Source organism: Scylla paramamosain, chromosome 9, assembly GCF_035594125.1.
Source record: "Scylla paramamosain isolate STU-SP2022 chromosome 9, ASM3559412v1, whole genome shotgun sequence".
Classification (NCBI taxonomy): Eukaryota; Metazoa; Arthropoda; class Malacostraca; order Decapoda; family Portunidae; genus Scylla; species Scylla paramamosain.
The window spans coordinates 7762501-7774727 of record NC_087159.1 but is presented as its reverse complement, the minus strand read 5'-3'; the positions used below and the strand labels follow the sequence as shown (position 1 = coordinate 7774727).

The following is a 12227-nucleotide window of genomic DNA, read 5'->3' as shown; positions in this document are numbered from 1 at the left end:
TACATGTTTTTTATGCAAAATTAGAACAAAATGGACTCTTCTCACTCATACAGATAAATACTACAGAGAAAAATACTTTTGTTTTATTATTTAGTTAAGTATGTTTTTTTTTTTTGTCATTTTTCAGGAATAGGAAAAAAAATATTCTTATATACACAACACTGTTTAAAAGCGAGTGAGAATATGGTGCTTCAATGTTGTATTCCCCGCCAGGTGTCAACAGCGGCGGCACATGCAGGCTATCATAGCTGTACAGGAGGACATGGATAACATCATTGTGAGTATTTACGTACTGCCACTGTTTTTTCCAGGGTTAAAATGACTGGCAATTCTGTGGATAAGTCTTGTAAGTGTGTGGTAATGGTGCCGCCGTACTGGTCAGGGTAGGATTTCCTTCTCAAGTTCTCCTCTCGTCTTTCTTTATTTGGATATATTCTTGGATTTCTTCTTTCATGGTGTGGTTACTTTCACACCGTACTCATTTATTCTTTCTGCTTTTTCATCATCTCAAAACGACGTTCCATTGAAGTAATATCTTACTCCGCTCACCGCTAGTCATTCTTTCCTGTCTTTCTTCGTATCTATTAGTGACAGAATTTTGCTCGCTCCTTAATACTTCTAGATGATTAATTATTCTATTTTGTAGAAATCTGCATATTTGTTAGGCCTTCCATCCGCGTGGTAAATAAACTGGTTCTAAATCATTTGTGGAACATTGCCGGTTGTAGCTAGAAATCCTCGTCTTTATCACCCTGTCGGATCAACTGGGCTCGTATTCAGAAACGCTTTGTTCTTTCACCACGACTATTTTCCAAGGCCACAGAGATGATTAGCCGGGTTCTCAAGAGTTTACCCTGTTAATAACGCAGAAATCATGTTAATCTGTCATTAGAACAGTAAAAACACCCTTAAAAATCCGTGTTACTCTAACTTCAGCCTTTGAAAGTAATGGAGGTGAGGTGCAGAAGTATCTCAGAATACGGTTCATGGTTAGTCAGCTGTCCCTTTCCCAATCTCTTTTGGCAGCAACAGAACCTGTGTCTCCTGCGCTACGATAGTACGCTTTGAGCATGCCATCACTCATGACAGCCTTACAGAAATGTGTTATGGTTTCTTTTAGTTCATGCATGTGATAACAACTCTACGCAGCTTTCCTTGCTCAGACGACGCTTCTCATCTGCAGTGTGAATGCATATCTCCTCATTATTATTGTCGTCGTCTTCATCATTAGTAGTAGCAATAGCAGTTTGACTTGAGGGTGCATGGATGGCGTGGCTTGTTATATTAATCTCTCTCTCTCTCTCTCTCTCTCTCTCTCTCTCTCTCTCTCTCTCTCTCTCTCTCTCTCTCTCTCTCTCTCTCTCTCTCTCTCTCTCTCTCTCTCTCTCTCTCTCTCTCTCTCTCTCTCTCTCTCTCTCTCTGTGACTTTACACCTTCGTCACATACCCAATTATCTAGTATCCTTCACTAATAATACTTCTATCTTCCCATTAGTAGATTATCAATTAATTATCGCAAACATTGCTGCATCGGCTTGGTAACAAAACACCTCACTGGTCCACATCGTAGAAAAGTTTCGATAATGATTCGAACACAAGTGACCTTGAAACCCATTATTTCCACTTTTTCTTGTCACCACCTTTGTGTTTTAAGGTCAACATAACTTTAACAAATTAACTTTGAAATAACTTATTTCCTCGTTTCTCCTTTCTTCCTTATTACCTTTGTGTTCTAAGGTCAGTGGCGACACTCACTATGTAAATCTCTGACAATGTTTTTACGTTCCTGGTTTTACACGAGAAATGTTGTGTAGTGCATATCCTGCTGTGGGCGTACTTCTTACGAAGACCGGCCGACGGTGTCCTGTGTGGACACAGAACAACGATGTTACATGTCTAGAGTCAGGCAGTGGTGTGATACAAGCGACTTTTTTTGTGTGGACACGAGGTGACGATGTGCCGTGTGGACGTAGAGTGTCATTTTTGAACACAGGGTGACCGAGTCATATTTGAACAATGACTGACAGTATCTTGTGTGGACAGAGAACAACGTTGTTATGCGCAAGTCGTATGGACAAATGGTGACTGTAATTTGTAGACACGGAACCCTGTGTCTGGATGAGACCAAGATGACCGCGTCTTGAGTGGTCAGAGCAACTGTGTCATCTGTGGACATGTAGTGACGGTCGTTGTCTTGTGTGTGAGAGAAGTAGTCATGTATCCTCCTCTGTCACACGATATTGAACTGTCTCCGGCAGCTATACTCACACGAAATATCTCGTCCCTGACACCTACCACAATATGCTCTGCATGCACACAGGTCCGATACGCACAAAAAATGCATAGCGAAGCACTCAATTCACACACATAGAAATGTGCAGGAAAACATAGGTGCATGCAACCGCTGGATCTCTCTCTCTCTCTCTCTCTCTCTCTCTCTCTCTCTCTCTCTCTCTCTCTCTCTCTCTCTCTCTCTCTCTCTCTCTCTCTCTCTCTCTCTCTCTCTCTCTCTCTCTCTCTCTCTCTCTCCCTCCATTACATCCACATGCATACACGACCTTGTGCACGCAAGTAGAGAGGAACGATTATTCTATTTACGTACATACACAAGGCCGTTAAGTGAACATGATAACAGGTAGGCTCAAGCTAACATACTAATGACACACACACACACACACACACACACACACTGCGGTAGTTCAGTGGGATCGTACCACCTGTCATTTGACGGGTTGAGGTTCGCTCTGCGCTCAGACCACAAGGCTTTTTAACTGATGAGCAAACAGTAAATGTCCTTGAGCAAGAGGATGGTGTGTGTGGTAGGTCTCGGCACAACTCCTAAATTGGACCATTTGAGCTCTCACTGGGCAGGTAAAGTTGGTGATTCTGAGTCCAGCACGTGATCCTTAATATCGTGGTGAAGCGCCCGCACACACACACACACACACACACACACTAAAGCTTGTAGAAATATTACTGGTGAAAAGGAATATTGATAAATCCTTACTGACATTTTAATCGAAAGTAATGAGATGTGTGTTTAAATTACACTATTTATATCCTGTACGTGGCAGGTGACAGAGGAAATCGGAGGCGTTTCATCAAAAACAGTGACCCCGTATAGAGATGAGCTAATAAGCTGATGATGAAGAAGATTTATGTCCTGTACGTAGCACTTAGCATGCATAGATTTTGTATACATGTTTGTCACTTCCCAAGTATACCAGTGTGGCTCCTCCTCTCCTATTTGGCGGAGGTGTGCCGCGTGAACCCTGCAGTGGTGCTCATTACCGGCGTGGCCCGAGGGTGGCGGGGAAGGTGGTCGCGGCAGCCCTCATTAAACCTCGGAATGTTAGCGTCGGGAATGTGAAGGTGAGGCGGCGACGCTTTTCACTACCAGACTGGCGGTCACTGGGCACGTCAGGGGGGCGCAAGCAGGGAACAAGATAATGGACATGAAACTCCCAAGCACGTAGACTATAATGCCTTAAACTCGATGAATCTCAGTATGTACACCTCTTGTCTTCAGCTTTACGAACAATTGTTGTAAAGAAAATAGAAGAAATTACACAGGGGCGCGCGCGCACGCACGCACGCACGCACACACACACACACACACACACACACACACACACACACACACACACACACACACACACACACACACACACACACACACACACACACACACACACACACACACACACACACACACACACACACACACACACACACACACACACACACACACACACACACACACACACACACACACACACACACACACACACACACACGTAAATATATATCAAATTCCTAAAGGTTATAATTAGTAAGTAAGTTGAAAAGAAAATTATTAGGGAAAGAGATGGTGAGATTATCCAACTGGCGATGAGAGATAAGATAGAAGAGAAGAGATAAAGTGGCGGCATGTGCTCCATTGAATAGATGGGAGATAAGACATGGCAAAACGAAAAGTCTGAAAAATATGTGGTGCAGTGGTGACGAATAAGTAAGAGTATACGGGGTTTCGTTATCTTTTCTTGTTTTTTTTTTATAGTAGATAGCGGATTTAATTTGTCAAACATGTCTGTGTTTTTTCCCGCTTCTCTAATGTTTAATTTATCTTGCTAGAAATGCGTTTGAAAAAGTTATATGCTCCTGATTACACAAATCATGATATTATTTCTCAAACTTGATCAGCCACCTCGTCACTGCAGGGGTGCAGGGGTGCTGGTGGTGGTGGTGGTGACGGTAGTGGTGGTGGCGGTAGTGGGCGGGGTGGAGAGGTCATCATTAATAGTGTTTAAAGACACTCATGAAATGTAAATGGTAACCATAAGAGTGAGTTTATCTTCGTATATCACTGCCTAAAGATAAGCACCTGGTATATCCTTATGATTCCAGGTAAGAGGCGGACATTCAGCAATACAGCGTGTATTGATGGTTTAGACCGATATCATAAATGGATATTGTTGTATTACATAAAAAGATGTTTCCTGACTTTACTTTGAACTTCTGGTATTTACTCTCGCGATCAATAACTTGTTCATGTTATCATGTCCTGTGTCTTATTGACGGCATCGTAAAATTCAGTTATTCTAATAAAACATTTCTTCATTGTTATTAAAGATAATTTGTAGACCTTCACACAGTCACTTGAGTCACTTGACATTCGTAGCTGTTCCTGTCATGGCTGTACATATTTTTCCTTGTAGAGTTACACAATTACTGCTGCAGGCCATGCAAAGAGACAAGTCGTTTTAAGAGGAACAACAGGTGTGTCCACGAAGAACGACTATCTTCCCCGCTGACAGACATCAGTAATGGCAGTAGTAATGATGATGATATGAATTTGATAATGCAAGGAGAAAATACACACACACACACACACACACACACACACACACACACACACACTGCATTGGATAAATTGATATAAAACGACGGCCTCACCTTGCTAAATCATTCCATTACGAGATCATTTGACCACAAAACCAAAATCCTGACAAAACCACAGCAGCCTCAGAAACTCAAGACGTCATCCCCGCGTGTGGCCTGACCTGCAAGCTGCGGTTTGTGTACTGGGCCAGCCGTAATAAGCCAAAGGAAGACCGCTCATCTGAAATTATACCCAATGTGATTTTTTTTTCATATAGCGATAACAGCAATTTCATCATGTTTCTTTGTAATTTCACCCTTGTAAGTTCAACCACAAAGACTTCCCCACGAGAACGTCACCCAGTATATTTTCTTAATGATAAATTTTCCTAACACAGCCTGTACTAATTTATCACGTGAGATGTTATTTTTAGAGAAATCTTGAGAGTGAAACGCTGGCGCTGGAAATTCACCTAGAGAAACTTAAACTTGCGGTATACGATTTTTAGATCTCATAATTAAATCACTTAAATTAACAAGACAAAGCCATGAAGGTTACAAAAACAAACCCCGTCACCATTATATATCACCTTACCAGAGACCTTTCCGCTCGTCACCACTTGCAAAGGTCGCCTCCCCACTGCAGAAAAACGCCCACTGAACACATAACAGTACCCTAGATGGTAGCGTTTGGAATAATTGGTGGCAATGATAGCGATGGTCTAATCGTAATGAATCAAATTACATACATCGCAGCTAAGTGATGTACGAGTTTTAGAGGAAAAAATAATCTTGTACACGTCTCACCTTACTCTCCTCTCCGTTCTCCCTCCTCTCCCTCCTCTCCTTCTCCTGCTTGATCCTGACTTATGTATTATTAACTGGAGCACGTACACGACTACCCCGCCCCTTCATCTCTTACATGCCCTCCCTCCTAGTCCTCCTCCTCTTGTTCCTCATTTTCTCCTCTTCCTCCTTTTGCTTTACTTTGCTGTGGCCACTCCCGTCCCATCCTGCCCTCTCCTCTTCTCTCCTTTTCGTCCTTTTCCCTATACCTTTTAGTTTAGCTTCTCTGCTCTCCTTTTTCTTTTTCTTCCTCTTCCTCCTCTTTTTCTTACCTTTCGTCTCCTCTCTCACCTTCTCTCCTAATATCTCTTCTTTCTTCTTTCCCTTATTTCCTCTCCTCTCCTTTCTTCTCTCCTCTCCCATTCTCTCCTCCCACATCCTCCCAGTGCTGGAGTGACTTTTAACTTTTTCGGTCGGCTCCTTGTGTGCTTAAGGAAGAAACCGGAGATGAGTCCCTCCACTGTTGCCCCCGTCCCTCCAACGCGCACACGACGCCTTAAGTATTTTTCTTGTTAGCACAGCAGATACCCTTGTTATAGACCCACGGGGCTGCTGTTATCTCCTGACCTATGTCCTCCTCCTCCTCCTCCTCCTCCTCCTCCTCCTCCAAGGGGTCGAAGGTCAGGCCGACAGTGGTCATAGACACGGCATTTAAAGGTCACGTGTTCATGATGGTGGTGCCACACTGTAAATGTTGTGTTATTGATGGTGTGTGTGTGTGTGTGTGTGTGTGTGTGTGTGTGTGTGTGTGTGTGTGTGTGTGTGTCTGTGTGTGTGTGTTTAAAAGTTTCTCTCTCTCTCTCTCTCTCTCTCTCTCTCTCTCTCTCTCTCTCTCTCTCTCTCTCTCTCTCTCTCTCTCTCTCTCTCTCTCTCTCTCTCTAGCCTGATTTGCTCTTTATCTTGAAATTGATTAATGAGCAAAATAGAAAAAAATGAATGCAACAGTTAGTTCATTACATTTTTTCTTGATTTGTTTTGTTATAATTCACAAGTTTATTAAGACATTCTATCCTCCTTTAATTTATTTTGTTTTTTTTTCTAATGTAAGTGGCAGGATTCATGGGAACAAAACTAGTGAAGATGATTATTTTGATCTTGATAGTAATAATGATGATGATAAAAATAAAAGTTAAAAATCTCGAAAAGAAACTGCTGCCTCGTGGTGTCCTTAAGCAGCAGCAGCAGCAGTACTGAGCTGTGCTACGGGGAGTTACCTGTGATAATAATTACTGTGGCGTGCACTTCCTACCTGGCAGCGATCCGTATCACTGCTGTAAAGTCATGTGTTTTTATTCCCCCTCCCTCTCTTCATCCCTTCCTCCTCTCCCCTCCCCTCGCCTCTTTCTTCCCTACCTTTCACCTTTTACCTCTCTCTCTCTCTCTCTCTCTCTCTCTCTCTCTCTCTCTCTCTCTCTCTCTCTCTCTCTCTCTCTCTCTCTCTCTCTCTCTCTCTCTCTCTCTCTCTCTCTCTCTCTCTCTCTCTCTCTCTCTCTCTCTCTCTCTCTCTCTCTCTCTCTCTCTCTCTCTCTCTCTCTCTCTCTCTCTCTCTCTCTCTCTCTCTCTCTCTCTCTCTCTCTCTCTCTCTCTCTCTCTCTCTCTCTCTCTCTCTCTCTCTCTCTCTCTCTCTCTCTCATCTCTGTTCCCTTACTTTTCCTGCGACTTGTCTCTCAACTTTCCGCATTCTCGTCTTCTTGTTGTATCTTGCTTTTCCTCTCCCTTTTCTCTCACAACCTGTTAATGTCTCTCCCACTTCCCTCATTCCTTACCTCTCCCAACCCTGTTACTTTTTTTTTTTTTTTTTTGCATCCCCACGGCTTTCATGATACTATAACCATCATTTCCTCCATTCCTTTTTCCCTTCCCTATTCTCTGTCTCTCCCATTACTCTCCTCTTTCCCACTTCGCAATTTCGTCCTTGTCCTCCTTTCTTTCCTTCGTTTTCGCTTTTTATTTTCTTTCTTTCCTACTTACCCGTTTTCTTTCTTTATTACTACATCACTATTACATCATCCTCATTTCTCTCTCTCTCTCTCTCTCTCTCTCTCTCTCTCTCTCTCTCTCTCTCTCTCTCTCTCTCTCTCTCTCTCTCTCTCTCTCTCTCTCTCTCTCTCTCTCTCTCTCTCTCTCTCTCTCTCTCTCTCTCTCTCTCTCATTCCGTCCCATCTTCGCCCTTGTTCCTTCACACTCCCTCCTCCTCCCCCTCCTCCTCCTCCTCCTCCTCCTCCTCCTCCTCCTCCTCGACCTTTAATCCACCTTTACCTGGCTCTGTGCCCCACTTGATTAAGAGGGAGGAGCTGGAGAGACAAGTAACTCAAAAGACAAAAAGAAAAACGGAAAATAAAAATAGGGGGAAAAGAGTTTGAGACGAGCGGGTCCGATTGGAAATTACAGGTATGGCGCAGGTGTGAAATCCGTGCTGCGAGGGAATGTTGAGGGTCCAGAAGCGTTAGAGCTTTATTTATTTATATGTAGGTATTAATTCATTTATATTGTTTATTTGTCTGGGTGTTTAATGTGTTCGTTTATCTTTTTTTTTCTTCATAGTTTACTTTCTTTGTTCAGCGGGTTCTCAGTTTGGAATTCTTTGGTTTTATCGTTGCATATTCTCGGCTCATTAGATGAAATTCAGGATTAAGGCGACGATGATGGTGATGGTGGTGATAATGAGAGTCGCACATAAGTCCTGGTTTTTCAGTTACATTACAAAGTATCCCTTCGTGGTCATTTTATCAGACCTTCCTGCATTTTTCTTTTTTTTCAGCTTTTCATAGTTTTCTTTTGTATTATCTTCTCTATTCCTAAACCGCTGCTCTTACTTATGTTCTTCTTCTACCTTTTCCATTTTATTGAAATTGAAGATGTAACTCTCTCTCTCTCTCTCTCTCTCTCTCTCTCTCTCTCTCTCTCTCTCTCTCTCTCTCTCTCTCTCTCTCTCTCTCTCTCTCTCTCTCTCTCTCTCTCTCTCTCTCTCTCTCTCTCCATGTTCACACTTCATTCTTTCCTTATTCCTGCCCTTTATTGCGAACCTTCTTCCAGTCTTTGGGTTTCCTTCCTTTCACGTGTAGAAAATGAAAACTCTCTATCTTACTGAAGAAAATCATAATATCTGGCAAAGGCGAAAGAATAAACAAGTCAGAAATAGAGAAGAATTAATGAACGTAAGTGAAGACAAGACGACTAAATAAAATCTGAAAATACCAGTATCTTGCTTAAAAATATATATATAAAGTTATGAAAAGCTGGAAAGGTGGAGGAGGGAGACATTAAAGGGTCATTGTATAAGACAGGTAATAAGTCGATGGGAAGCAAATGGGGAGAGAGAGAGAGAGAACCCGATTACATGAGGTAGGTTGCAGTAAAGATAGATAAGCAAGTGTGTAAGAAAATAGACAGTATAAATAGAAGGAGAGAAAAGATACGCTGCTTATTTTCCTCCTCTGGCTCGCAACACTCTCCTACACTCTCTTCTGCCAGCCTGGTGCGTTAGACCCTAATGTACACCCTGGCCACGCCTTCCATCTTCTTCTTCTTCTTCTTCTTCTTCTTCTTCTTCTTCTTCTTCTTCTTCTTCTTCTTCTTCTTCTTCTTCTTCTTCTTCTTCTTCTTCTTCTTCTTCTTCTTCTTCTTCTTCTTCTTCTTCTTCTTCTTCTTCTTCTTCTTCTTCTTCTTCTTCTTCTTCTTCTTCTTCTTCTTCTTCTTCTTCTTCTTCTTCTTCTTCTTCTTCTTCTTCTTCTTCTTCTTCTTCTTCTTCTTCTTCTTCTTCTTCTTCTTCTTCTTCTTCTTCTTCTTCTTCTTCTTCTTCTTCTTCTTCTTCTTCTTCTTCTTCTTCTTCTTCTTCTTCTTCTTCTTCTTCTTCTTCTTCTTCTTCTTCTTCTTCTTCTTCTTCTTCTTCTTCTTCTTCTTCTTCTTCTTCTTCTTCTTCTTCTTCTTCTTCTTCTTCTTCTTCTTCTTCTTCTTCTTCTTCTTCTTCTTCTTCTTCTTCTTCTTCTTCTTCTTCTTCTTCTTCTTCTTCTTCTTCTTCTTCTTCTTCTTCTTCTTCTTCTTCTTCTTCTTCTTCTTCTTCTTCTTCTTCTTCTTCTTCTTCTTCTTCTTCTTCTTCTTCTTCTTCTTCTTCTTCTTCTTCTTCTTCTTCTTCTTCTTCTTCTTCTTCTTCTTCTTCTTCTTCTTCTTCTTCTTCTTCTTCTTCTTCTTCTTCTTCTTCTTCTTCTTCTTCTTCTTCTTCTTCTTCTTCTTCTTCTTCTTCTTCTTCTTCTTCTTCTTCTTCTTCTTCTTCTTCTTCTTCTTCTTCTTCTTCTTCTTCTTCTTCTTCTTCTTCTTCTTCTTCTTCTTCTTCTTCTTCTTCTTCTTCTTCTTCTTCTTCTTCTTCTTCTTCTTCTTCTTCTTCTTCTTCTTCTTCTTCTTCTTCTTCTTCTTCTTCTTCTTCTTCTTCTTCTTCTTCTTCTTCTTCTTCTTCTTCTTCTTCTTCTTCTTCTTCTTCTTCTTCTTCTTCTTCTTCTTCTTCTTCTTCTTCTTCTTCTTCTTCTTCTTCTTCTTCTTCTTCTTCTTCTTCTTCTTCTTCTTCTTCTTCTTCTTCTTCTTCTTCTTCTTCTTCTTCTTCTTCTTCTTCTTCTTCTTCTTCTTCTTCTTCTTCTTCTTCTTCTTCTTCTTCTTCTTCTTCTTCTTCTTCTTCTTCTTCTTCTTCTTCTTCTTCTTCTTCTTCTTCTTCTTCTTCTTCTTCTTCTTCTTCTTCTTCTTCTTCTTCTTCTTCTTCTTCTTCTTCTTCTTCTTCTTCTTCTTCTTCTTCTTCTTCTTCTTCTTCTTCTTCTTCTTCTTCTTCTTCTTCTTCTTCTTCTTCTTCTTCTTCTTCTTCTTCTTCTTCTTCTTCTTCTTCTTCTTCTTCTTCTTCTTCTTCTTCTTCTTCTTCTTCTTCTTCTTCTTCTTCTTCTTCTTCTTCTTCTTCTTCTTCTTCTTCTTCTTCTTCTTCTTCTTCTTCTTCTTCTTCTTCTTCTTCTTCTTCTTCTTCTTCTTCTTCTTCTTCTTCTTCTTCTTCTTCTTCTTCTTCTTCTTCTTCTTCTTCTTCTTCTTCTTCTTCTTCTTCTTCTTCTTCTTCTTCTTCTTCTTCTTCTTCTTCTTCTTCTTCTTCTTCTTCTTCTTCTTCTTCTTCTTCTTCTTCTTCTTCTTCTTCTTCTTCTTCTTCTTCTTCTTCTTCTTCTTCTTCTTCTTCTTCTTCTTCTTCTTCTTCTTCTTCTTCTTCCCACCACTTGACCCCATGTACCTAACATAATCATGGCTGACACACGCGTCCTCTATGCGAAATGTTCAGCCAATCAACGCTTCGAATCTCAGCACGATCTGACTTGACCTGACCAGTAACCCGCTGACCTGACTTGCATCTAAGCACCAAGACGCGAACTGGTCGTGTTTGATCTAGTCTTGCTTGTACGTGACCTGTACTGTTTCCTTGCTTGACCTGACCTCTCGGTTCTCTCTCTCTCTCTTTCTTTCTTTCTCGTTCTGTCTGTGTATTCCCTGGCCTGTTCGTGAGTAGACCAGGAAAAAAAAGGCAGCTTATGACCTAACCAAATTGAGTGGGTGAAAATGCACACCAACAGTAGAGTAGATAGTACTAAATAAGAATCAACGCTAAAAAATCGTGACTTGGTAATTAACAGTATGCGGTAATTACAAGTGAAATGGTGAATGTATTTGCGTGGTATATTTTTATCGCCTCCTGTTGGTGGGAGCTGGATCCAAAAAGGGAAAAAATCCATACTGGTTATTATGACTTATAAAGCAGGTAATTAAGACTTCTCAAAAGGTTAATGACGCAGAACGGGGCCACACCCTTATGTAGATTCTCTCTCTCTCTCTCTCTCTCTCTCTCTCTCTCTCTCTCTCTCTCTCTCTCTCTCTCTCTCTCTCTCTCTCTCTCTCTCTCTCTCTCTCGCTCCCTCTCTCTTTCTGTGAGGTAACTAAGCCATTTTCACTCAGTTGCACGAACCTGCGGAATAAATGAACGCCAAACTCTGATTTCGACAGATACAGTTAGATGCTAACAAATATTTCTTCACTAGCGGCGCCTTTGTGAGGTCGAACAAGCTCTCCAATGCAGTCGTGCCGTTCAACACTATAAACTCGCTCAGCAGTAACCTGGGTTGTCGCTTTTAAAGAATCTGAATGTCCAATAAGACTAAGATACGAGGCAGAGGTAATCTGTCTGGCTTAACGCATCACCTACTCTCAGTGGCAGACATACTGATTGTGACGGTAATGCGAGGAAATTTATGGTTGGTGTAAAGTTCTCTGTAATATGTAATTGTATGTGATGATGGGGTGGTGTGCACGTCCATTACCTTAGAGTTTTACTGAGTACATATTACTCGCTCGCTCTGCTAGATCCACATTCTCTCTCCAGTCATTCCCGTCCCTTTGCCTCCTCTTCTCTGCCATGGCATCTCCTTCCCTCCCTCCCTCCCTTGGCTTCAGGGGGTAACAGCAATAAAGAGATGGACAAGTTGGGTC

At 41.6% G+C, this 12227-nt stretch overlaps 1 long non-coding RNA gene across 1 annotated transcript in view; it reads left to right on the top strand.

The window, feature by feature from the left end:
* Nucleotides 1–210: 210 nt before the first annotated feature.
* LOC135103520 (uncharacterized) overlaps nt 211–12227 on the top strand; it is a 70861-nt gene continuing 58844 nt past the window's right edge. The window contains exon 1 of the long non-coding RNA XR_010270088.1: nt 211–277. This is a non-coding gene — a long non-coding RNA (uncharacterized LOC135103520). The remainder of the gene's footprint in view (nt 278–12227) is intronic.